Source organism: Aulonocara stuartgranti, assembly GCF_965226115.1.
Source record: "Aulonocara stuartgranti genome assembly, chromosome: 22".
In the NCBI taxonomy this organism is placed as follows: domain Eukaryota; kingdom Metazoa; phylum Chordata; class Actinopteri; order Cichliformes; family Cichlidae; genus Aulonocara; species Aulonocara stuartgranti.
The window spans coordinates 35073201-35082861 of NC_138957.1; the positions used below are offsets into that span (position 1 = coordinate 35073201).

The 9661-nt window shown below is 40.6% G+C and overlaps 1 gene segment (V, D, J or C); it reads left to right on the top strand.

Annotated features, from left to right (window-relative positions):
• Positions 1–7648: 7648 nt before the first annotated feature.
• LOC309699648 (Ig kappa-b4 chain C region-like) lies at positions 7649–9142 on the top strand. The segment is given in 2 exons: positions 7649–7933; positions 8661–9142.
• Positions 9143–9661: the final 519 nt, after the last annotated feature.

Sequence of the window (9661 nt, forward strand, 5' to 3'; positions counted from 1 at the left end):
TGCACCGATGTGTTTTCTAAATTTTATCACAGACATATATGCAAAAAGTGAGCACGAGGGCCCTCAGTGCACCTGCGTGCTGCTGCTGAAGACTCACACAGTTAATCTAAGCCCATTATGTATTCATTATTTTTCCTGGGTTGTGTTCAAAGAAAAAAAAAGAAACCTATAAAAGGTGTAAGTTATTAGTCTATTAGTTCATGCAGTGGGGTCAAAATTACTGATGGAAGATGGAGAAGAAAAGGTCAAAGCCATCAGGTCCTCAGTTAGACAGCCACTACTGTGGCTATGATAGTAAACAGTAGGCAGACAGTAGACACTGATGTGGCTTATTGAATCTTTTGGATTGTGTTCAGAACAATATTAATTAGCCATTAATTGGAAGAGGTGTATTGCTGATTTGTCTGCTATTCTCAATGTATGATGAAATATAACGGCTGTTTATTATCCATTTGCATAGTCTCTCTCTCATTATATAAAACATTTATCTGGTTAAATTCAGTATGACCACACACAGGTCATGGCTGCGTGTGTCAAGGTCATCTGGTCTTCCAGGTGGTAGAGTTAACTGAGAGGAAAACGGCCGAGTATGGGAAGTTTGCAGTGGATCGTCTAAGCAGGAGCAGCTATTGCCAGCCCAATGAGGTTCTGCCAAGGTTTAGCCAGGCAGACACTTCACCAGGCCCAGCCGGCTGTTATGATTCAGGGGACTGCACAGTAAGAAGTCCCCTAAATCAGGCACACCAATATTGCAAAGAGGGCATCAAGTCTGTTGTGGATTTAAAGGGGCAACCCATGGATCACACAAACTACCTATAGACAAGAGTTAAATATTCATCACCCAGGCTGGGCCACCTAGGTGGCTTTATTTCTGGGTCTAGAGATGCTTTTTAAGTAATGGTTAAATACTGCCAGCTCAAAGGCCTGTGGTACATAGCTGATTACTAGAAATAGGTTGATCATAATGAAAATTGAAGAAGGTAACTGAGGACAGTTTGCAACTGAACTTCATTTGGAGTTATTAAGAGTCTTTTTAATTACAGGCAGGTGTGCACCCAAGAAGATTAAACGCTGTGAATAAATGAAACGCTGTGTTCTAATCCCACTAAGTTCAGTTGCATTATACTGACACCTAGAGCCTTAAGGCAACTGTTGTTGGAATTTGGCGCTAAATAAATGAATTGAATTGAATGTGGGAGGGCATCCTCTACACATAGGATGGAGCCTGCATTTGTCTGAAAGGATTAGAGAGAGGCATGGCAGAATCCAAATGCATCCTCTTGTTTTGGTTTTGACTTCACACAATCTGCAGGTACGTTTTCAGTTACAGTTTTCTGATGTGGCTCAAGCCATCATTCTCCACCAGATTGTCTACTCAGCAGTAACTTGGTTCTTCGAGGTTTCTAGTTGCTTCCTTGTGAGGAGAGTTGCCTTCTCTCTGTTTCCAGTCTGTCATAACTCAGTTCAAGTATTCTCTGCTTACCTGTTCGGCTCATCTGGTCACTTGACGCTCTTTCATTTCCTCCTGCACTGATCTGGACTCCGCTCCTTGAGTGGAGTTTTTTTAGTGGTAACAATCCCAGATTTGTGTGTTTGATGATGGCAAAGATTCCTATGTTTACTTTTATTTATAAGTGAGGAAACTCGCAGTTATTGCTGGTCAGATCAACTTGAACACATGTGAGAGGCTTCTTTAGTTTGGTTTACTGAAAACACCTTTGACTGCTGCTGTCGCTGACCTGAGGTTTGTCAAATGTGTCAAACAGCTAATGACAGCTGGAAGCAGGGAAATATTTGATCACAACAGAGCATCTCCTGTCTCTCTTCAGCAAGTCAAAGAGATAAATACGGCCAAAAGGAACTGCTTCCTTTTTACTGCCATGCACAAGGGCTCAGCTGGTGATGTAGGGTACACTGCACACGCTTTGAGAATTAAATTAGTTGATGCATTTATTACTTCTAGGCTGGACTACTGTAATTCATTATTATCAGGCTGTCCTAAAATCTCCCTAAAAAGGCTTCAATTGAGCCAAAATCCTGTGTGTCTTTGTTCTGTCTTCCTCTCCTTCCAACCAGTCGCGACAGATCGCCACCACTCTGCTGCAGGAGGGAATTTTTCCTTCCCACTGTCGCTAAGTGGTCATCTGATGTTTTCTGTTTTCCTTTAAAAAAATATTATTATAAAGTCTTTCCTATACAACATATAATGCTTTCATGCTTTTTCTTTGATCTGGCACTGTATACGTACAATTTATTCAGAAATGAATGTATGAAAATCTACAGATTTATTTGAATATTTTCTTGAATATTTTTAGATGACCTTGTTAGAAGACCTTTTTGAGTTTGTTCTAGTTATATAAGTGTATTTGACAGTTAATCTGGCAGTATCATACAAACAATAAGTCATTTTGGGGAGCTTGTTTGCTTCAGAGTCAGAGAACCGTGTCTGTGGAGGGAGGTTTTCGTACGACTGCTTTTCACTGTGTGAATGAATACTGACTGTTGATATTGTGTCTGCCCTTACAGTAATAAACTGCTGCATCTTCAGCCTGGACTCCACTGATGGTCAGAGTGAAGTCTTTGTCTGATCCACTGCCTGTAAAACGACTTGAAGTACTTGATGCTCGCCGGTTTGACCAGTAAATGAGTAGTTTAGGAGGTTCCCTTTGTTTATGTTGGTACCATTCAACAGAGTTAGAATTAATGACAGTATGACTGATTTTACAATCCATGCTCACAGATCCTCCCACAGCAGAGCTCACTGCTCCAGGCTGAGTCACTGTGATCTGTCCTCTGGACTCTGAGGACACAGAGACAAAAACATAAAGCAGCTTCATGGTTTTGTGGGCTTCATTTCAGAGGGACAGATGTTGATAGAGGAGAGGAGTTTGATTCTCTGGACTTTACCTGTGAAGCAGCAGCAGAGGAGAGTCCAGATGAGGACGCAGATCAAAGTCATGTTTTTGATGAGGAGGATTTCTGTGGCTTCTGTTGTGATGAAGGACAGCTGTCAGTCATCCAGTGTTCAACTCTCAGGACTATAAACTCTCCCAGAGCACTGGAGCATGGTGCTGCTGATGCAAAGTGCCTCTCTATGGAAATCATCTGACTGACTCACACAGAGACTTGGATCAGTCTGATGATTTCTATCAGTGGATCAATCACTTCATGATAATATTGACCAACAGTGTCCAATTAGACGCATTTGTGTTGAAATTGTTCCTTTCTGAATGTCTGTTATTTAAACCCACTTAATTTTTCTACAACATTATGGTTTTCATACCACTTTAAAGCGCCTTAAAGAAGTTAAACATTTTCCACTTTATAGTTTTACAAAATGACAGAGAAAACTGAAGAAAACTATTTTCAGGAAAATGGATAAAATCAGTCCTGTCACTATTATTAAATGAGATCATTTAATTTATGATCATTAGATCATTGAGGGTCACGCGATTATTTTAAATTCATGACTCACTGTCTTCCTTAGATTTGATTGAACACAAGTTTGACATTTTATCGATTTCAGAGTCAGAGAGCTGATCAGTGAGTTTGTATCACTGTGGTGGACTTTTGCTGGAGCAACAGGCTGGAAGTGAACTGTTAGTAGATTTGAGTCACTCAAAGAACTAAATTCTGTACTTTTATTGATTCATTTTAAAACCCTGATGCTGCTGCTACATTTTGTTGAACTTTACTAATTATATATTCTGACTCTTGGATGTGTTACATTTTGTCTTCAGACAGAGTAATATCTTCTTCACTTCTTCTTTTGTCTCCCTGAAAATGTTTCAGTAGAACTTTTGTCTCTAAAGCAAATATTGTTTGAAGTTTTTCAATTTCAGAGATAATATATTTTACATTTTGTGCTCCCTTTGTCAAAGGTTTACTTTTGCATAGCAGAAATAAAAGCACTTAATCAGCATGTTGTCCGAGTTTAACTAATTTAATGAGTTTTCTTTTTTTTTAAATTTAATTTCTGTCATTGACGAGAGGCCCTCCAAGAACATAAATCTCCACCAAGGCAGCTCATTCTACTGGCAGTATTTACTTTGAAGGAAATAGTTTTGTATTTTTTTCTTTCTATATTTTGTTTTCTTGGTTTTTAAAATAAATACATTTTAAGAAGTTTGGAGTGCTGTAGAAGTCAGATAAGGGTAGAATGATGGATTTTTACACAAACATTGTATTATTCCTTTATATAGGAGCAGATTGTCAGGGGCCTGGGAGAGTCTCGCCATGTTTGGTCATGACACTGCTCCCAGGCGGGGTCCTCTCCAGCTTTCCTTACAGCCGCACCTTTTCACAGTCAGAGGCATTTCATAGAGTGACAAGTTTTCTCGTCATATTTACATCAGGGACATGAGCTCCATGTCAGGAACCAGTCACACGCAGATGACAGGGACAGAGAAGAATTTGATGTTTCAGACATGATCACCTGCACAAAGCCTGCACAACCTGATCCTAAGGCTACGTCCACACTAGCCCGGATAGATTTGAAAACGGCCTTTTCTTCTGAAAATGCTCCGCGTCCACCCTAGCGTTTTCAGTCGTTTTCACAGAGTTGTGCGTCCACATTGAAAACGTTCCAGTCCTGCGCAAAAGCGAGTGAGAATTAAAGAATTTGAAGAAAAGCTATCTGGAGCATGTACAAACTGATATTAATCTTTTTTTAGTGCTGTCAAAATTGAGAGCAATCAAAACAAGTGCTGTATAATGCCCTCTGCTATCTTTGTTTAATTGGTCACATGACTGCATCGCATGACTAAAATGCGTCATCGTTTTAGAAAGTCGACGTTTTAGAGTGTCCACACTGCGACGGGACAGCTCCGTTTTGAAATGTATGCGTTTTCGAGAGCGTTCTCCAAACTCTCAAAGCCGAAGTTTATAGTAGTGCAGAAGCGAGCTGAATGTGTGTTGTCGTTTCAACAATAACGATTCACAACTTTTCCTTGGTTGCATAACAGTGTACAAGGGGGGCTTATTTTCCACTGTGCCAAAGTTTATTCAAATCAGTCAACAAGTGTGACCCAGCCTTTGTCCGTGTAGGCTTTAGAAATTTAGGGAAAAGGCTATCTTCAGGTTCTCAGGACATGCAAAAAGTCAGTTACATATCCATGCCATTAACATCTTTGCTCAAAAAGAGAATACTGTTGTCACAAACAAGGATGCAGTGGACTCGAGAGCAGACTCAATTGCTCGAACTATGTACAATTTATTTGAAGGAAAAAGGTACTTAAACAAGGCTGGGTCTAACAGAAACTATTCGCAGGAACTGAAGGAGACCAGAGGACGGGAAAACGGACGTGGAACACAAAGAGAACACGGGCGGGAACTTCTGCAAACACAGGAAAGAGGTTTTACTGATCTGGTAAACAATTAAAGGGCTGAGGTGAGTGGTACTAGTGGAGAGTCTTGTGCTTACTTGAAAACACCGACTATTAGGCAGAGGAGGGGTTGCTGTGGGAGCATCCCAGGGATGGCTGAGAATGTGGGGAAGCTGGTCCAGGTTCCAGGGTGTCCAGGGGAGAGGGATCCACCGTTGAAGTATGGGCTGGAGGGCAGGCTGAGGAGAAGGTGAGTGTGTAGTCCTAGGGTTCTAGGCAGACTGGAGAACGGAGTGGAAACAGAGCAAGACGGGTGATGTATCTGGAGAACACAGGAGAACACATTTACTCACGGTCCAGACAAACAGAGTCCAAACACAGTGGAGGCTAGTTTACCACTAGTGGTAGCAGGACGAACTGGCGAGGAGTGGCAGGCAGCGCTGGCTTGAAAACCCTCCAGATGGAGGCCCAGAAATTGGAAGCAGGTGATGAGCTGGCCAACTCCACCCCAGGGGACGGGCAACAGGAACCTGGACCACACCCGACCAGACACTCCCACGGCATATGACAACTGTAGCTTCACAGCTTTCTTCAGCTGTTGCCAGATAAAAGGAGGAAGCAAGTTATGGATTATTGAAGACTGTAGGCTCCATCAAATACTTAGCTTGGCAAGGTTTAGCTCTACGACTCAAGACTCAAGAAGTTTATTGTCATTTCGTATGGTGTTACCCGGGCTGAAACAAAATACTGTTTCTCACCAGCCTCTACAGTGCAATAAACAATACAGTTTAAAAAGAATACGTTTAAAAAAGAGCAGCAATAAATAATAAAAAAGGCAGTAATAAACTGCAACAATATAGATAGGGATAAATAACATAAAATCTAAATTCTAAAACAAACTCATTCAGGTAGGTAGCAGCAGTCCTTTCACAGAAGGTCATGTAGGTGTAGTTGTTGGTATAGTTTATTGGTGTCAATACATTGATATAAATGATTGAATAGAAAAAACAAATAAGCAGAGTTGCCATGTGGAATTTCTTCCATCTGGCAATAATTTCCTTTGGCATTAATAAAGTATTCTGATTCTGATTCTGAATACAGCAGTGGAGAGCCGACAGGCAAACATTCCGGTGGGCCTCTGGCATTTAAAACAAACCTATTTATTTATTTAGAGAAAAAGAAGAAGAAGGTTGAACTTTTTTGATGTCAATAAAAAAAGTTAATAAAGGCCGGCACATGGATGTGGAGAGAAATGCAGATTCAATCACAGGAAGTCAGGATAAAGTTCACTCAGAAGCTTTATTATGCAACACAATAATGAACAATGGCACTGGAGACGATTTCTTAGTGTGGGGATCACAAAAGTGAAGGTTTTGGCAGGTGGAGTGGGGGTCGCTCCAGTGGGAGTGATGTTGGCTGAGTGAGCTGGATGGATGAGTGTACTGAGCTCAACATGATTAATCCAGTGATGAAGAACAGTTGAAGGCAGTTGAAGGCAGGAGAGCAGACAGGTGATGAAACATGAGCCTGAGAACATGAAGCAGCGTGAGCATGACCTGCGTACAGGTCGGTATGCAAACTGCTGATAATGTGACTGGTGGATCTGAGAAGCTCCTGAGAGCACAAGGAGAACAAGGAAAGGTAAACACAGCACGAGACGTAAAGGCAGCCTGTTACTAACATGTTTTGAGCAGACGGACCAGCAAAGAAGAGATGCTGATGCTGGTCTTAAACACTGCCGCTTGTCCTGGATCACAATCAGGTGAGCATGGCAGGTGTGCTGACGAGGGCTCCGCCCAGAGGTGGAAGCACAGAGACATCATGGAAAAACACAGCCAGCTCCCCCTGACCATGACACTTTTAATGTCCATTTATAGAAAGTCATTTCTTGAACTGCTGGTTCAGTGTTTTATTTATAAATACCTGCTCCAAAACCACGGAGGTCAGGCAGAGAGACACTCTGAAAATGAAGGACAAAAACATTATTATCCATCCTGAACTTGTTTTGTCATCTGAGTTCAGGAAGTTGTTCTCAGGTCACCGTTACCTTGAACCTCAGTGTAGAACAAACAGAAACTTCAGATCCTTCATTCCCTCAGCTGTTAGATTCCTGAACGCTGACAGGAGTCGTTTAGATGAATGTTTCTGTGATTCTTCATTTTCAGACATTTACCCTTCATATTCTATTTATTTATTTTGAACATTTTTGTTCATTTTGATGTATTTATTTACTTTTTCCTTGACCTCATTGCTTGTTTATCTCTGCCTTGACGTGCAACAGTGCTCGTGATTATTGTTTAAAGACTGTAGGCTGTGTGAGTTTGACTGTGTGAGCAGGTAGTGTGGGAAAGCTGCAAACAAACTTTGGAATTAATAAAATTATCTGAACTGTGAATCTAATTTTAAAAATGCAATTTATAAAAGCATGTTGCACTGTTTCTTTTTTATTTTTATAACATTATGCAAACAGTGAATGATTTTGTTGAGTTTGTTTGTTTCAGAGTCAGAGAGCCGTGTCTCTCTACAGTCAGAGGTTTTTGTACGGCGCCTCAATGAGTTTGTATCACTGTGGTACACGTTCGGTGGAGGAACCAGACTGGATGTTAACTGTAAGTACATTTCACTCATTTATGAAGCTCAAACTTGTATCATTAAGGTTCATTTCATTTCCTTCTACATAAATACTTCATGTTTCTCATAAATATAAAATCTAATATCAGTGTAAATTTTGAATTCAGACTAAAATCGTCTTGTGTATTTATTTTTACTGGAAATTAAACTTTCAAAAGTTTTTTTTTTTCTTGAAGAAAAGTAGAAAACGTTTATATATTTTACATTCTCATAAAAGTTTTGTCTTCAACCTTTTGCTGCAAATAATGTGACATCCATCTAAAATTAATAGTTCTTAAAGATTTAACATTATTAATGACACATTAACAGTTTGCTGTCTGAGGGTTGATGATTTTATGAATTTTAATGTGTGAGTAAGTACAGTTATCTTTATTGTTCCAAATAGAGCAAAAAAAGGTCTATGCTTTTTTCTGTTTTACATACAATTGTTTATGACAAGTTTATGAGAAAAATCTGACATGTTAATTTCTGTTTGTTTTCTAATTATAAAACTAATAAATAATACAAACATAACGCACATGAGTACATCAGAAGTCAAAGAAATGCTTTAATATTTTTATCTTTGGTACTGAAACTCGTCTGTTGCCATGGTTCAGCAGTGAAGCCTGTCTGTTTCTATGGTTACCAATCTCAGATAGAGAAGTGAATCAGCTGAAGAGCAGTTTCAACTCCCAGTTTCTCTAACATCTCTCTCTCTCTCTGCAGTGGGCCGAGTCCCCCCCTCCCTGACCGTGCTGGCGCCCTCTAGTGAGGAGCTGCAGCAGGGGAAGGCTACAGTCATGTGTGTGGCCAACAAGGGCTTCCCCTCAGACTGGAGGCTGTCCTGGAAGGTGGATGGCAGTGGCAGCATCAGCTGGGAGGAGAGCAGGAGCCCCGGGGCGCTGCAGAATGACGGCCACTACAGCTGGAGCAGCACCCTGAGGCTCCCTGCAGACCAGTGGGAGAAGGTGGGCTCTGTGACCTGTGAGGCCACCCAGGGCTCCCACACTCCACTCTCAGAGACTCTGATGACAGACCAGTGTTCCCAGTCCTGAGCTGACTCACTGGGACTCTGATACTGGCTTTAGTCTGCAGCTTCTCTCAGTCTGCTCCCTCTGTGTCTGTATTGCTTTGATAGTTTTCATGTTTTCATGCTTGTGGCACTGTTGATGGTTTTAATACTTCAAATAAAAACTGAGGTCTTCAAATAGTGGTTTTCATGTGTTTCCATTCAGCTGCTCTTCTGTCTGATAATCATCCTTCAGGTTCAGCAGTGATGCTTCCATACACTGAAAATCTCTGCTTCAGTAACTTTGACTGAGAGAATCACATGTGCTGTATCACATCAGAGTGTAAATGTAAAAAAATGAAAACAACTAAAAAAAAGAAAACAAAAGCTATAAGTAAAATAGAATCACAGCCAACAGCTGCTCCCTGTTATAAATAGTTTTAAAGTCTGTTGCAGCTGCATTATTTTCCATCATGTTGGATTTTGTGATGATCTTTGCTGTTGGGTGTAGAAGAAGTAGAAAACATGGTGACAGATTATTGTAACCTGCATGTGACCCATGATGAGACCCGTCCTGGTTTTCTTCAAAGTCAGAATTGATAAAATAACCCAAAGAAAAACGAAACTTTCTTTATCAACATAGGAGACACTAAAAATGTCTCTTTCAGAACATCAGTGCAGGTTAAAAAGTGTAAATGTCAGAATAATTTATGTCACA